The sequence below is a fragment of the Diadema antillarum genome, unplaced genomic scaffold (genome assembly GCF_040938485.1).
Source record: "Diadema antillarum isolate AM-2024a unplaced genomic scaffold, OU_Dant_1.0 seq00000085_RagTag, whole genome shotgun sequence".
Lineage (NCBI taxonomy): Eukaryota > Metazoa > Echinodermata > Echinoidea > Diadematoida > Diadematidae > Diadema > Diadema antillarum.
In genome coordinates this window covers 812,844-829,583 of record NW_027271177.1, presented here as the reverse complement: position 1 = coordinate 829,583, position 16,740 = coordinate 812,844, and the positions used below count along the sequence as shown (strand labels likewise).

The following is a 16,740-nucleotide window of genomic DNA, read 5'->3' as shown; positions in this document are numbered from 1 at the left end:
GAGACAGAAAGGGTAAGTGAAAATATTCCTTGCTAAAATCCTCTGTAGGATAATAATGATAATATTGGATGTCCTATTTTCGGTCAATACGAGGAAATATTGGACTCGCTAAGCAAAATATTGGACTCGTCCAATATTTTTGCATAGCTCGTCCAATATTTCCTGGTATTAACCTCAAGGCCATCCAATATTATATAATTATTCATAATAATTTTTAACTGACACTGACTAGGCAATCGATGCACCTTTAAAAGAGAACTCCGGATGATTTCAGACTTTTAACATTTCAACAACTATAGATTGGTTTTACTGGGTATAGACTTTCAGAATTTGTAGTGATTGGAATGAGGAATAAGAATGTTTTCAAAATTCACAGCAAATCACAATGAATATCAGACGATGACACGGCAGATTCACCATAAGAATGCATGAGTAGAGGCTTAAGGAAGTAGCACAAAAGAAGAAAGCATGCATGAATTCTACACAGGTAAACTTGCTAAGCAAACGGTATTGTAATGGAGTTGCATTGCTACATTTCTGAAATATATTCAATTTCAACTGCAAAGTTTATTTTATTTTTCGGCAAAGCATATTCATTTCCCTTCCTTTGATAACAGAGAATAAGGTAAACAGAGCCTTTCTGTCTGTCTCTCTCTCTCTCTCTCTCTCTCTTTGTCTTGTGAGAAGACACATCATTCTTCCTTAAAGGGACATTCCAGGTGATTTTCATAATTTCACATCATGTAGTACATAAATCGACAACTCCATGTATAGATTTGTGGAATTTATTGTGGTTCTTGAGCAGAGAAACAATACTTTGAAAAACCTTAAACAAATTACACTGAACAAGGATGATGACATAGGAGGTTCACATATTTCAGAAATGTAGCAGTGTAATTTCATTACAATACCGCTTGCTTGCGAGTTCACCTGTGCATAATCTATGCATGCCTTCTTCTTTTGTTCTGCTTCCATGAGCCCCAACTCATGCATTCTTATGGTGACTCTGCCATGTCATCATCCTTGTTCATTGCAATTTGTTCTAAATTTTGAAAATATTCTTATTCTTCATCCCAATCATCACAAATTCTGAAACTCTGTCCTCAGTATAACTAATTTATGATTGTTCAAATGTAAAAATCTGAAAATCATCCGGAGGTCTCCTTTAAGTGACAACAAATAGTTCGTAAATGGTTTGAATGACAAAATATCAATAATAAGAATGATTATGACTATGATCACAATAATGAAAGACTTTAAAGTGTTATTTTTATTTTTATTTAAATCTTACAAGTGTTACAATATTAGCATAAATTACAAACATTTAAAGACAGTAACATATTTGTAGTGTTTCTTGTTTCCAATAATCTTATACTGTACCTTGCCTTGCCATAGAACACAGACTGTTAGTTTTGAATTAGTAGTGAGCAAAATCTCTTAAACATGGCCCTTTATGTTCCTTTCAATTTGTTCCCTGTTTTACTTATATTTTCACTATCATTTAAATAAACTAGTCAATATTGGCAATACTTTTCACTCTTAATTGTTTCTCTTTTTCTGACCCAGTTGTTCTATGCTTTTAACATTTTCATCCTGTAATAATAATTGTCTTTTATGTTGGGTCCTGCAGTATTTTGCATGTTTCTATGTATCCTGGTGTTTTGATCTTGTGTGTTTTGTTGATTGTCAATATTATTAAAACCCCTTATCAAGCAATATATCTTAATGTCACAGGACTCCGTTGTAAAGCAGGCCTATCGGCTCTGCATGGACTAACCTGTGAATCAAAAAAAAAGATGTCAGGATTTATATGCGTTATATATAATAGCTATGCTACCTGAAAACTTCACAGGTTTTCCAAGAGTTCCAAGGCATTCAAACCATAGAAAATTATGACAATTGGACCTTGCAATAATCAGCGGAATACGGTTTGTTGTAGCATAATGAAATCCTTGACATTGTAGTACAAAGCTGACAAGAAAATATGTTACAAATGAAATGCTGGTTCACAATATTTTGGGGTCGTACTCGTGGCGTCATTTCAATAATATGTCTCCGAAATGTTGCGTGTTTGCATTTTGATACATAACGGATTGAAATTTAAAACCAAATTTCGTTGAACACTCTGTGTCCATATGATATCGTATTATCGGGTAAACGTTGAACGGTAATCCTAATCTAATATCATTCGTAGATTAGATTACATCCAGAGGTTTCGCTTTGTTCTGGTTTGTATTTCTCATTTAGTGTTTCATGGCTCTGTGTATTACAAAATGAGTTAACGTGCGTGGGGGATTCAAGGTGAAGTACCGAAAATGTATTTGTAAAAATAAAAATTGCTCCAGGGCACACATTTATTAGTTACAAATTCATTCTAATTTCAGGTTGTCTAAGGCTATCAAAATCTTCTCGGAATATTATGGAAGAAAAATATCCGTATTTGACATATCCTATTTTATTTTTGGCCTGTTTTTCCCGCTCTTTATAAAGATCTTTATTTATATATATATATATATATATATATGTAGCACCCGCCAAGGGTCACGGGCGCCGAGGGAAATATCACCAACACTGAATAAAGCAGGAGGAGAGACCATGTGATGTTACTTCAGTCAGTGACACGATGTGAATGACATCATTGCCACTAACCACATCTTCTTCTTCTTCTTCTCTCTCTCTCTCTCTCTCTCTCTCCTGTTCCTGGGTTAGACCATATTGGTTTTAGGGGGTTCTTTCTGGAAGAAAGTCCCTCTACTGTCTAATTTAGTCTGAACATATTGCTTTTTCTGTTATGTGGGCTTGCCCACACTCTCCCCCCAAATTTGAAGGCTTGTGTATACCTTCAAAACATACTCTACAAACATGTCATATAACATTTCACTCGTCAATTAAATCATTTTCACTCTCGCATGGGCTCCAAACGCCTACATACTTACTTACAAGAACTGCATCACGATGTCTAGCTACCAAAGGGGTCCCCTGTTACATAGCTCAAGTTAAAAGAGTGGCCATCCCTATTAACTTGTGTGGATTTATTCCATCCGGACATAGACATCCATTAGCAAGGTCTCAATACCTTTTGCAATTCAACAAATGTGGCCTCTTCATTTTCTACTCTTACTCTTTCATCTTCACCACATTTCCAAAAATCCTATGTAGTAAGGTGATTCCATTTGTGCCAAATTTTATACACCTAGTGTTGGAACTCTCGGATTCTTTGCACCTCTTCTCCAAGATTTACATTATGAACGACAAATTCTCAGATTAAATCACTAATTCGCAGTGTTTTCAGATGATGGTCTCGGTTGTTCATTCTGCTGACCCCAGAGAGAAGCGTTCTGCAGTCCTGGGAGTGGCGGCTGATACGGATATACTCCCCATGGTACGTATGGCACAGCATACGGGTTGAGCGGTGGCGGCTGGTTTCTGTCGACCCATCCCTCAGGCACCGCTGGCATGTACAGAGCGTTGAGTGATGTACCAGTCGGCCATTGTTGTGGATTCCCCAGCTGAGAGTACGTCAGGACTGGTGGTGGACGTCGGGACCTAGGTGGGTTGCGTCGGGCCGGTGGCTCTACACTTGTAGGGGAGGAATCAGGACATCCATAGATTGGCTGAATTACTGAGGGAGTCAGAGGGGGCGGTAGTAATGGTTGTATGGGGGGAGGAGAAGGTGGTGGCAAATGGACAGGCAGTGGTACCGGTGGTTGAGGCGTGTGTGGTTGGTCATGTAGTCTCGCTTGTGTGTCATCAGGCAATTGTATCTGGTGATCTGATGTTGGTCCTTCAGGTAGGGCAGAAGGAGGATGAGCTTCAGGCGACGGAGGTGGTTGTACATCCAGGTGACTGTTTTGGGCGTCTGGGGCTGTCCCTGGTACCGTTGGGTTAGCACCGTTACCATATTCTGGGATCCATGTGACTTCTTCATCTTCCGAGTCACTTTCTTCCTGTCTTTCAAAGCGTTGGATGGGTGGTTGGGGGTTCCGTTTTGGAGTGACCTGTCGATGGCTATCACCCTGGTCGTTAGGTACTTGGGATTCCAAGTGGTCGCAGGGCAACAGCAGGTTGCGATGCAGTACACGTACACGGCCTTGGCCTTTCTCTGGGCGGACTTCATATGCTGGGATCTCAGGTGACAGCCGGCGGTTGACCACATGGATGTCTTTTTCCCAGTATGAGCGTAATTTTGAAGGTCCAGACTGTGGAGTGAGATTCCTCACCAACACCCGGTCTCCCTCTTCAAGCGGGAGAGGGTGCAGGGCTCTGTCCCTGTGTCTCCTTGACTGGTCAGCCCTTTCTTGGGATGTTTGCTTGGCCAGGGTGTAAGCCTCCTGCATCGCTCCTTTCCATCGTTGGGCGTAGGCCTTGTGGTCCCCTCCAGATGGGATCTCGGTATCCAGTCCAAACGCAAGGTCAATGGGAAGCCTCGGAGTCCGTCCAAACATTAGGTAGGCGGGAGCATAGCCTGTGGCCTCATTCTTTGTGGCGTTATAGGCATGCACTACCTTATTTAGATGCTCCTTCCAGTTGGCTTTTGCTTCTGCCGTAAGTGTTCTGAGCATTGACAGGAGAGTCCTGTTAAAGCGTTCTGCTTTGCCATTTCCCTCGGGGTGATAGGGAGTGGTCCTGGCGTTTCGAACTCCAGAGAGCTGCTGAAGCCGGCGGAACAGCTTATTCTCAAACTCTCCCCCTTGGTCATGGAGAATCCGGCGGGGGAACCCAAACCTCAGCACGAAGTCATTAAAAATCCTATCTGCGACTGTCTGTCCTGCCTTGTTCCTGGTAGGGTAGGCTTGAGCGTACCTGGTGAAGTGGTCAACTACCACCAGGATGTACTCAAAACCTCCCTTGCTGGTCTCCAGATGCAGGAAGTCAATGGAGATGAGTTCCAGGGGTTCTGACGTGATTATTGGGATCATTGGGGCCTTTTGGGGACGATTCGGTTTCCGTTGAACAAGACAGCTGCACTCATGATGGATGAAGTGCTCCACTGTTCCCTGCATATTGGGCCAATAGAATCGCTGCCTTGCCAAGTCCATCACCCGTTCAACACCTAGGTGACCCATTTCGACATGAAGATCGTGAAGAACGCGCCTATGATATTGGGCAGGTAGGACCACTTGCCGTCTTGTGGGCGTAGTTCGGTAGAGGATGCCATCCTCTCCCAACTCCAACCTCTTCCACTCCCGGAACAATGCTCTCATCTCCTTGGGTGCTTTCCTCCAGCAGGCCGCCTTAGGAGATTCTCCCTGCTGCTTCATCTTCAAAATTTTTCCAAGGAGGGGGTCTTCGTGTTGAGCTTTGGCCAACTCTGTCTTGCTGACCTCTTGGATAGGCATCGTCACTTCTTGTTCCGTGTCTTCATTGCTCAGGTTGGCAGTGAGACTCATAACAAGTGGTAATTGCGGGGTTTGGGTTGAATGTAGCTGTGAGACTGCAGCACAAACGACTCCTGATGGAGCCTCCTCGGTACAGTCTCTTACGTAGGCTTCCATGTTTAGGGGGATTCTCGACAGTGTGTCGGCATCAGCATTGGTCCGTCCGGGTCGGTATCTGATTTGGAAGTTGAAGTCGGCAAGTTCGGCAACCCAACGCTGGCTTGTCGCATTCAGCTTGGCTGTGGAGAGTATGTATGTCAACGGGTTGTTGTCTGTGTAGACTATGAAGGAGGGCGCATAGTACAGGTAGTCCCGAAACTTGTCGCAGATCGACCACTTTAGTGCCAGGAACTCCAACTTACCAGAATGCAGATGGTAGTTTCGTTCCGCTGGAGTCAGAGTCCGAGATGCGTAGGCGATCACTCGCAGTTTTCCCCCCTGTCGTTGGTACAACACAGCCCCTAAGCCATCATTCGATGCATCTGTATGGAGGACGAACGGCTGTTCAAAATTGGGGAAAGCCATGATTGGTGGTCTAGTCAGGTGGTCAATGAGCTGCTCTAGTCGCTCTTGGTGGAGTCTTGTCCATTTGACTGGAGTCCGAGATGGGGCTTGGGCATTCTTCTTGGTCCCTCTTGATTGTCCTTTCGACGTCTTGTTGGTTGTGTCCTTTGCCGTGACAGACAGCAGGTCATACATCGGTTTGGCCACCTTGGAAAAGTCTGGTATGTATCGCCGGTAGTAGCCGAGCAGTCCCATGACTTTCCTAACATCCCCGACTGTAGCTGGTTCCTTCTCCTTGAGGGAGAGTACTGCAGCAATGTCACTTGGATTCGGCTTGTGGCCCTCTGCAGAGACGATGCGTCCCAGGTAATTCACCTCCCGCTTGAAGAGATGGCATTTCGTTGGGCGCAGTTTCATCCCATGTTTCCTTGCTGTCTGTAACACTCTTCTTAGGCGAGAGACATGTTCGTCAAATGTGTCACTGTACACCAAGATGTCATCAAGGTAAGTAACGCATATCTCGTTGTTGAGGCCTTCCAAGCATGCTTCCATGCACCTCTGGAAGGCTGCAGGGGCGTTCTTCAGCCCAAATGGGATCCTCACCCATTCATAAAGACCCCAGGGAGTGATGAAGGCCGTCAGGGGTCGGCTGGCTTCATCCATAAACCCTTGATGATAGGCCTTCCCCTGGTCGAGGGTGGAAAACCAGTTGTTGCCTCCCAAGGTGTCGAGGGTGTCCTGTATCCGGGGGATCGGTTGCCTGTCACTTACTGTCCTTTGATTGAGCTGACGGTAGTCGACACACAACCGTAGCGTCCCGTCCTTCTTCCGCACACACACGATTGGGGATGAGTACGCGGACTTGGACTTGGCGATCCAACCTCGGCTTATCAGGTCACGCAAGTATTCCCGTACTTCTTTCATCAAGGGTGGGGGGACAGCCATGTAGGTCTTTTGCACTGGCGTCTGGTCATTAAGGGTGAGCCGTAACTGCAGGGTAGGGATACATCCCATATCTTGCTCGTCCTTGACGAAAGCATCACTCTCCTCCATCAACATGGCCTCTGCCTTTTGTCGCTGTCCCTCATCTAAGTGGGACAGGTCCACTGGCGGAGCCCTGGTTGGAGGGTTTTGAGTATTGGCTGACACTCCTCCCACTGTGCCGCTCTGTGTCTTGGGTGCGGTACTCTCTAGCAATAACTCCCCTGGTAGCACCGAGCGGACTGTTGCTAGTCTTCCCAGGCATGTGTATGGTGGGAGGGACACAGGGTAGTTTCTGTCATTGGTGATGGGGACAGCTACTTTTGCTCTGCTTCCCGCTGTTAGTTCTACAGGAGTAGCTTCCGCAGTCAGGCCTTCTGGGAGTTCATGGGTAGGGACAGGTTCCAGGAGTAGGGTGGTCGGTGCATTCAGGTTGAGGTGTACATTGCATATTACCTCTCTCCATGTTCCAGGGGGTATCATTATTGTATGCCTTCCTGTGGCGACTCGACACAGCTCGTCCTCATCGTGCTTCCGAAGGAGGGCGTTCAAGGCATTCACTGCACCCCACCTTGACTGTGGCAGCATCTCATGCAGATGTTTCTTTGCCTGTTTTGGAGAGTCATTCTTGAGGAATTCCTCTATGACGTTGAATCCGATGATTGGGTGTTCAATGTCTTCTGTGGTAACAAGAACAGGGATTGCAATGGCTGGTCTCTGATCAGGCTTAACAACAGTCAGTTGGAGCTCCACCCACCCGTTGAACGAGATAGAGGTTCCATTTGCTGCTGAGACCTGAAGGGACTTGTCATCTTCTAGAAGAGTTGAAAGGGGTGACACTGCTACTGTAGGTAGAAAGCGGTCCAGCCATTTTGTGGAGACGATCGACACCTGAGCACCCGTGTCCCACAAAACATCTGCGGGTACTTTGTTCAGACTGCATGTGACCATACACTTCCTTCCAACTAGCCTTGCCATTTTTGCTCTTGTTCTAGGGTTTGGAGTTATGTTCCTACTTGCTATGGAATTTATGGCTGTAGACTGGGACTTTGGTGTCATTGAGGTTACTGCTCGTCCCTCCTGGGTAACCTCCCGTCGTTTCCCGGAGGGGAGTTCTGTGCTCGCTGCCTGCATCCCCTTGCGAAGTGTTCTCCACTACCACAACGGTAGCAGTGAGTGCAGCTCTCTCCCTTTCCAGCCTTCCTGCATGTCTCACATCCCCTCTCCCTCTTGGCTGATCTACCATAGGACTGATTGGCTTGTAAGGCACTCAGTTCTGCCTTCACGATTTCCTGGATGCTGTTCCTCAGCTCCTCTAGATCCAACCTCTCTTGCTTTGGGGTGTTCTTTTTCTTGGTGTTGTCCGGCTCAGTTACAGTTTCAGTCACAGCTGCCACTTTGGCATGTCGAGGCCTCAGCTTCGACTGTCTCTCATTTTCATGAGCAACAGCCTTGGTGAGTACCTCTAGCAACTCCTCGTCAGGGGTACCATCATGTAGGATTGGCCTCAGTTCATGCTGGATGGTGGTGTCCTGCAGCCCTGTCGAGATTGCCCTCAGTGCCATCCTCTGCACCTGGACCCCATCATAACTGATGGTAGCTCCGGATTCCTCTGATGCGAACAGGACCTTTTGCTTGAGGTCTAGGGTCCGGAGCACGAAGTCGTGGGGGGTCTCCTTCGGGGATTGTACAGAGGTTGAAAGCTCCTGGAATAGAGCTGTGGCATCCTTCTCCCTGAAGTGTGATCGCAGGAGACGGCGAAGCATCGGGAGGTTCATTTCTCCCCGTCCCTCCAGGTAGCTTCGGAAGGGGAGTCCTGGAACAACAGCCCGAACCACAGCTTCCACGATCTCCTCTTCGGGGAACCCCTTCCTCAGTCCACCGCTGATCTGCCTAGCAAGAGCCACGAAGGAGAGCTTATCCCTCTGGCTCGGTTCCCCTATCTGCCCTAATATTCGGAATTCCTTCCGCCAGGTGGCCTGTAGTGATGGCTGTGATGGCATTCTTGAGATGGGTGGTGGGTCACCACTAGTCTGCTGCTGTGTCGGTGGCTGGGTCGTTGGTTGGGTTACTGGCACGGTTGGCAGCTCCATGGTCTTCTTGTCCTCTTGCTCTACCTGCCCATCGTCACCTTTCTCCCCCAATCCCAACACCTTACCTACCTTACGCCACTCTGACTCACCTCCATCCTCCGCATCCATCAGTTCATCTCCATCGAGGAAGCGCCTGATCATTCGCTTCAGCCCCAGTCGACCTTTAGACTTGGCCTCCTCCATCTCATCCTCAGACAGCTTGAGCTCTGCTGCCGCCTTCAGTAGTTGCTCCTCTGTGCCTACTGCTAAGAGCTGGAGGACTTCGTCTGTCATCTGCTCGAATCCTGCCATCTTCAGCCAGTGTAGGAGGTACAATACGGCTCAATTGTCAAACTGCCTGGGTGCTTGTAGGGGCCTTGTCGCTGGTTTAGCGGCGATGCATGAGTCAGGGAAGGTTATTTGTTAAAACTTCTCCCGCATCTCAGCATCATCCGGGCAGTGCCTCCAGAAATGTAGCACCCGCCAAGGGTCACGGGCGCCGAGGGAAATATCACCAACACTGAATAAAGCAGGAGGAGAGACCATGTGATGTTACTTCAGTCAGTGACACGATGTGAATGACATCATTGCCACTAACCACATCTTCTTCTTCTTCTTCTCTCTCTCTCTCTCTCTCTCTCTCCTGTTCCTGGGTTAGACCATATTGGTTTTAGGGGGTTCTTTCTGGAAGAAAGTCCCTCTACTGTCTAATTTAGTCTGAACATATTGCTTTTTCTGTTATGTGGGCTTGCCCACATATATATATATATACATAATTAGTGTGCTTGCTTGGTGTGTTTTTCATTTACAAAGATATCACTATGATTTGAATATAATAAAGAATTCTTTGAATAATACGAGTGATATAGTTTAAAAACAAGCAATATTCACTAAAATATACCCTCATCTATCGGAGACTATATAAAGTAAATTAATGCTCGGGGATTATATAGTTCTGTGGTCTTGATCTAAAAGAAGGAACAGGATGACGTCAAGAGAGAAAGATACTGACTTAATGGCGAAATGTCGACGCCCGCTGTCGCCATAGTGACGGGCAGATCTCTCGTCTCACCAAGCAACAGGTTACTAGTTAAAATGCATCTGACATGCATAGTCTAAGAATATGCCTGTCTGCCTGTCGCGAGGTACGCTCGTTGTAGATCTGGCAGCAATGTATAAATTAGTCCCCAAGAATATCCAATACAAGACACTTACGCCTTCACTGAGCATTTCCACAAACTGTAATATTCAGCTCGATAAGTATGTGTGTTCATATTTCTTTCGGCCAAACCTAACACTCAATGCAAGAATTGAGAGATTTAATACCCGTTAATGAGTGAAAAAAACTATCAAGAATTTTTCTTTGAATCCGAAGAGAAAAATGTGTTATTCATATTATCAAGCATAATACTGTTTGCAAAGGAAAAGCGTGATAAATATTGCTGTACATTGAAAGTAACCAGGACTCAATACGTTATTAGTGACAATCTGAACAGAGTGTCAACCTTTGATTGCGTTGAAAAAGAAATGAAAGGTTTAAACATTTTCTCTGCTTGAAGTAAAATACAGTTTGTTTGTTGTTTTATTGGTAATTTTTGGATCTTAGCAATACGCCAACAGACGTTCGAGAGAAATGGGATACATTGTAATGTTGAGAAAGTTTTGACAGTTGAAATATCTCTGCACGGTGACCATTACGTTGCTTGAGAACACACATAACATGCCCATATACAATCAACACAAACACACAAGCAAGCACACGCGAACACAAACAAACATACACACTAACAAAACAGACTTTTGTGGTATCTGCGGGAGAGTTGACTTTGTTTACTCTTTTTCATTTAAACAACATATAAATCATAGAAATAACTTAAGAAAAATTACAAGGAGAAAAATCTACACGCCTTCCGAAGAATAAACACCCCCCCCCCCAACAAAAAATCCAACAACAACAACAACAACGACGACGACGACAACGACAACGACGACGACGATATTACAAACAAAACCAAACTAAGACGGCAATGTCATGAGCAGGGGTTCAAGGCTATTCTTTTTTTTTTAGACATATTTACCAGAAATCGGTTTAGATGATTACCTAACATCCTAAGAGGGGAGAAAAGGTTTGAAAATTGTTTTGTCTCTTTATTCTACTTTCAAAATTAAGATCTCGATTGGGACGCGTTTTTTTTTCATAACTTATTAAGTCTTGAAAGCAGAAAAAATATATGACGTCTTTCGAGATTCCAACGAGGGCTCGGCGTGTTTATGTTCATAGATACTTCAAAAATTAGTTTTACTCTTTACTAAAAAGAAAATATAAACAAAAAAAAAGAATTTAAGATGAACTTGCTAAATAAGAGAACCGAGTGAGATGAACTAGTCGTAGGAAAGTCTTCGCAGTATTAAGGGAGAGGAGAGAAATACAGGTATTGACTTTATGCAGGAAATTTAGATCATGTCGTCTAAATTTGGAGACTGATCGCTCACTATGACGTCAAGAGCCAAAGCCGCAAACACTTCATCACAACATGTCGATGCCCGCTATTACCATAGCAACGGCGGGATGCTCTCTCCTTCTCCTTGTCAGCAACAGGTCTTTTTCGTGGACGAGTCTTGGCAGGCAGTGACTTCTAGCATTTAGAGGAGGGGGAGGGGAGCTGATAGGAGTGGGAACTAATGGTACGGGACACCGCCTTTCAGTCTTCAACTCCATGTTTCCCTGCCTCTCGTTTGAAGGATTAGGATGTTGAGGCTGATTGTGCTTTCAAGGTGTTTCTTTTTTTTCTGCACAAGGCAGCTTTTCTTTTTCCTTTCTTTTTCTTTGTGTTTTGGAATCTAAATGTTTGTACCTATTTGTTATCAAAAGCTTGTCGGTCTTACATTATATATGAGTACATTAGCACATCCTGTGAATGAGAGCTTATGCATTTTTGCCGTTAGCTGCTGTGTTATTATTCTAAGACCAAAAAAAAAGAATAAGTGCCTCAGTCAAGCTCACGTCTTCGCACAGTTGAAATGACTACTTAATGGCGTCGAAAGTTGTACATTGCAGCCGATAAAGTAGTAGGGTGTTAATGATCCTTAGCTAATGACTGCTTGTTCTCCAATTATTGTGTTTTCTTTTCTCAAATATTCAGCCCGAGTTTTTTTTTTTTTTTTTTCATTCAGTATTTATTGGTAAAAAGCAAATGCCATTTACAGCAAAGAATAAAAAAATTAATCGAATTACAGAATCACATAATAAAAAGTGCAGCAAAACAAAGTGGATACTTAAAATATCACATAACAAATACGACAAAAATACCGTGTAGAAAAAATATACAGTGCAAATTAAATGTCAAACCTCCATTTTTGAAAATGAATACCAAGTTTGCCTTTCTTTTTAGAAATTCTATATTCTATTTCTTTATTATTATTTAAGTAAGCCTGGAAAGATTCAAAAGTAGGGGTTTTATTCTGGAATTTACAGACATATATGAAATACTTTACAGATAAAAAAATATATGATATATAAGAGTCTCCATAGAGACCGAACATTTTCTCAAAATTAGAAAATATATAATTTTTCTTTTCCTTGTGATTTATAATATCTATTATCTTTTGCCATAAAGGTAGTATATGGGGACATAAAATAAACAAATGTATATTCAGCCCGAGTTTATAAATCTCCATGAACTTCTGTGTTTTTAGATTGACATTCCAGTTGTTGGATCTATAGAAAAATCTAAACGAAACGTAGATTCTATGTTAATCTTAGACGTTTCTTTGTCGTTGTCGCCTGTTATGGAGACTTAAACACTAAAGAAGAAGAAGAATACGAACAATAGCATCAACTATCAAACATACAACACACACGCACACGCACACACACACACAACACGCACAAAAGAAAGGAAAAGGCAAATGAAAATGAAACGATCTGCTTTATTTTGTAGTCGTTATGTTGCCCCTTCATCGCTTGCCATCATAACCTGATGTCGTTTCCCACATACTGAAAGAAGAGAATAAAGATGCAAAACAAACCAGATCAAATCACCGCCCAAAAAGAAAACAAAATGAAAACAACGCACACAATACACACTAACACAAGAATTAACGCAACCACAAGACGCACCCAAGGAATGTAATGACCTAACCCGTAGCTTTCGATGTGTGGTGATATCTAATGAGGACATCTAATAAAGGGTGGACAGTTGTTGTTGATCATAATCACGAGAAAAAAGAAACCTTACTTGTCAAAGCTTGTCCATGGCATTTGCTGCAGCGTGGCGTCTCAACCGGGACAAGCTTTACCGACTGCAAATTACCTGTCATGTGCCTAAGCAACCAAGACCGTGCACATGATGTTGACACATCGCACTCGTATAGTACATGAGACAGACGTGAGACGGAATTCGGCACGTAGCAACATGGAAGATGGAAAGGACATCATAGCAATACAATGAAAGGGTCAGAGTACAGGAACGTGGAGGGCGATTGGTCTGGTGTGTGATGCTATGTAAGGCATGTTGCCGGGAGTGTTTGCAGGCAGGTCTCCAGATAACAGTGACGAAAGAGGGGAGAGAGGAGGGCGGGGCGGGGCGGGGGAAGGGGGTATCAACACACCTCTCATCAATCTTTACACTTCCTGTTATCAACACGCGCATCAAACATCCGGCATAACCCGAATGGGGACGTGGTGGACGGGAGTTAACTTTCATATCCCCGTTAGAGAAAGGCTCACCCTTATGGCTGCCTCTAGCCTATGCAGTGAATGTTGTATACTGTCAGCCATTGCGCCTTTTCGAGACCAGGAGATGAAAGTTGATGTCGATATTCTAGTGTAATACAAGTATACATCATTGAAACGTTTTGTTTGTAATACGAAATTGATGAAATACAAATATAATATTCTGTACACTTGTCAATAATGTCATAAATTTTACCTTAAGGAAGTCTTCCGTCGTTTTCTTTTTTTTTCCTCTCTCTCTCCCTCTCTCTGTCCTTCTCTCTTTGGTTTATGTCTTTCTCAAATTTAGAGATTTCCCTTTTTCACCATAAATGATAATTTGGCCTTTGACTTTATTTCTCAAATTGACATCATCAGCTTATCATCTTTAATGTAAGTAAAAAAAAAAATCATTTTATATATTTTCAATAATATCTTACAATAAGAAAGAACTTGGCCCATGAAATGAATTCTTCATCGTTGTTAGACAATTTTCCAAGGGTCCAATTTAAGATGAAAATTGAGGCAACTGTAACGAATAATCATTGTTACACTACTGTAGTTTACTAAGAACTCCCCTATTGCCCCCCCCCCCCCCCCCCCCCTTCTTGCACACTACGAACAACACATACATTCGTGATAAGGGGCGGGATGTTCGAAAGGGTATCTGAGAGATATCGGGCCTCGTTGCTAGGCGACGCACCCACTCTAGATAGGCCGAACCAGTTTTCATCCGATACTAGTTTACCTTGCTCAAACTCTTTTTGGGCTGCTGTTGTTCTTTCGGTAATTTTCCGTTTGCTGTTTATTCATCGTCCTCTCTATTCCCCTCAGTGACCCTACTCGTGGCGTGGCTTATTTTCAGTCCTAACACCAACTAAAAGCTACGCAAAAGGTGAAGAGTGATTTGTTACATCTGTTATCACTAGGACCTCATATCCCCTGAAGACATAGCTAAAGTTCATGCTCTCCCCAACCAAAAACGATAACATTTAATCACTCTGTTGTTCCTGTCGACAAAAGGGAGGGAAACAGATGGAATTAAGTTGTCGGCAAAATGCCATGGTATAAATTCTTGCTGGAAAGGTAGAGCAAATAAACCGTGACATCACGATGACGTCAACAATCGGCGAGTCATGGCAACCGAATGTTACTTCAGCTTGTCACGCCTGTTGTGCCGCCTAAAATTTATTCCTCTGAGGAGATGAGAGCAATAAACTGTTGCTGAGCTGGTCGTTGGCTCTCAACCTCCTCACATCTTGACAAGACCGGCAAACATTGTCCTCACACGTGGCCAAATAATGAGATTTACAGCGACTGACATGCCATACCTATTTCCCAATCATTAATTTGCGAGCTCACCAGTTTGATTACGGCAGTGATTATATTTCAGACACAGTGGGGCCATGTTCCTTGTAGAATGCCTTTGATATCGTCATGGGTGTAAGTTATCATTCACAACATCAGATGTCAGGAATTTATCACATTCTGTTTTATTTCACTAACATGTATGATATTGACCAAGTCAATGCACATCAGACTACAGTGTGTAATAGTGAATGCTGTAACAGGTGTACTGTCAGTGGTAATTATAGTGGTAGATTATAGTAATGCTTCGCACACCGGAAATGTAAGCCTACAATGATAAATTGTAACTCGTGAGGCGTGTAAGTGTATTAAATATACCTTCAATCACTGAAACTGTCTTACCCCACGAACAAAACTGACATGTGTGGTTCTTTTTAACGGCTGCGTGCGAGTGTGTGTGCGTGTGTGCATATATATGTGTAAGTGTGTCAGTGTGTAAGTGTGTGTGTGTGTGTGTGTGTCCGTGTGTGTGCCTATGTGTAAAAGTGCGTGTTTGGGTTTGAGTGTTCAGGACTGAAATGAAAGTCAAATGAGAAAAAAAGACAAGCTGAAAAAGAAAAGATAATGACATGCAGCCGTGAGCGTTTTCTGCTGGCCGATTAATCATTTCCAGCCACTTGGACTCGGCTCGGCTTCACGAAGATTATCATAAGTGAAGGGCAGCTTTGCCGCTGCCTGGACACTGACCACTGGTCATTCGTGCACTTGACCGTTCCTCATCATTGCCTCGCCTTGCCTTCATGACTTTGTCTACTTTTTTTCTTCTTCTGAATTTTCTTGGCGTGCTATTTGCAATCCCGCGTTTCCAATTTCGCCCCTGTCAAATGATGCATGGGTCTATTACCCTTTGCTCTTCTTTATGGTGTTTATGTTGTTGTTGTTGTTTTTCTCTCTTGCTTTCTTTATTTTCTTTCCCATTTCAATCGGGGTTCAATGACAGCTTGATTGGAACGAGACTTTTAAGAGAGGTAGGAAAGGTGAGAGAAATGAGAGAGACAGAGAAGGAGAGGGAATGATGGGGGACTAAGGTAGGGATGAGTTCAGTAATAAAGAGGTTCTGTTTTTTGCTATGGTTTTATAATGCCTTAGGCCTACATCATTTTCATGACACGTGCGTCCCCCTTGCGTTTTGACACAGCAGTCAGGACATGCCACAAACATCTTATTGTTCATATCATATGTTTTTTGAAAACGTTTCTACGTAAAATGATGATGATGATGATGATGATGATGATGATGATGTTGATGATGATTTGAATGGCGCCATATCTGTTGCAGAAACAGAGAGTTAGCAATTGAATGTCCGGTGAAAAATGTGAGTCTTGAGTGAGGCTTCTAGCCTCCAGATCGTCAATTTCACGGAGAAAAGATGGGAGGGAGAGAAAAAAAATGTAAACATCAAATGTCGGCCCGTCGAACAATATATGTATACCATGATTATGATTACTCGTCGTTTTTTGTTCTTTCTTTTCTGTCACTTTCGCATTCGCTTAATCCATGCATAAATACGATAATATATCATATAAGTAACATTAATTTTCGTTAAAGCCTCTGTTTACTTAACAATTTGGTGCCTATAACCCCTCCCCCCCCCTCCTCCTCACCAACAATCAACAAAATGAGGTTTTCTTTTTCTTGTTTCTTATAATCTCACATAACAGCCACACCTAAGTGTGCTTTCCATTGTCTTAGGACCATCAGATAAACAACGTGGCTTCGAAAA

The 16,740-nt window shown here is 43.4% G+C and overlaps 1 protein-coding gene across 2 annotated transcripts in view; it reads right to left on the bottom strand.

Annotated features, from left to right (window-relative positions):
• The window catches only part of LOC139726498 (uncharacterized), a 205,110-nt gene that overhangs the window by 163,497 nt on the left and 24,873 nt on the right, over positions 1–16,740 (bottom strand). Inside the window, exon 1 of one of the 2 annotated variants that reach the window (XM_071637455.1) lies at positions 13,174–13,230. The exons of the other annotated variant lie outside the window; for it this stretch is intronic. The gene's annotated coding sequence lies outside the window, so the exon portion shown is untranslated. Of the gene's footprint in view, positions 1–13,173; positions 13,231–16,740 lie in introns of those variants that run through there. 2 annotated transcript variants of the gene reach the window in all.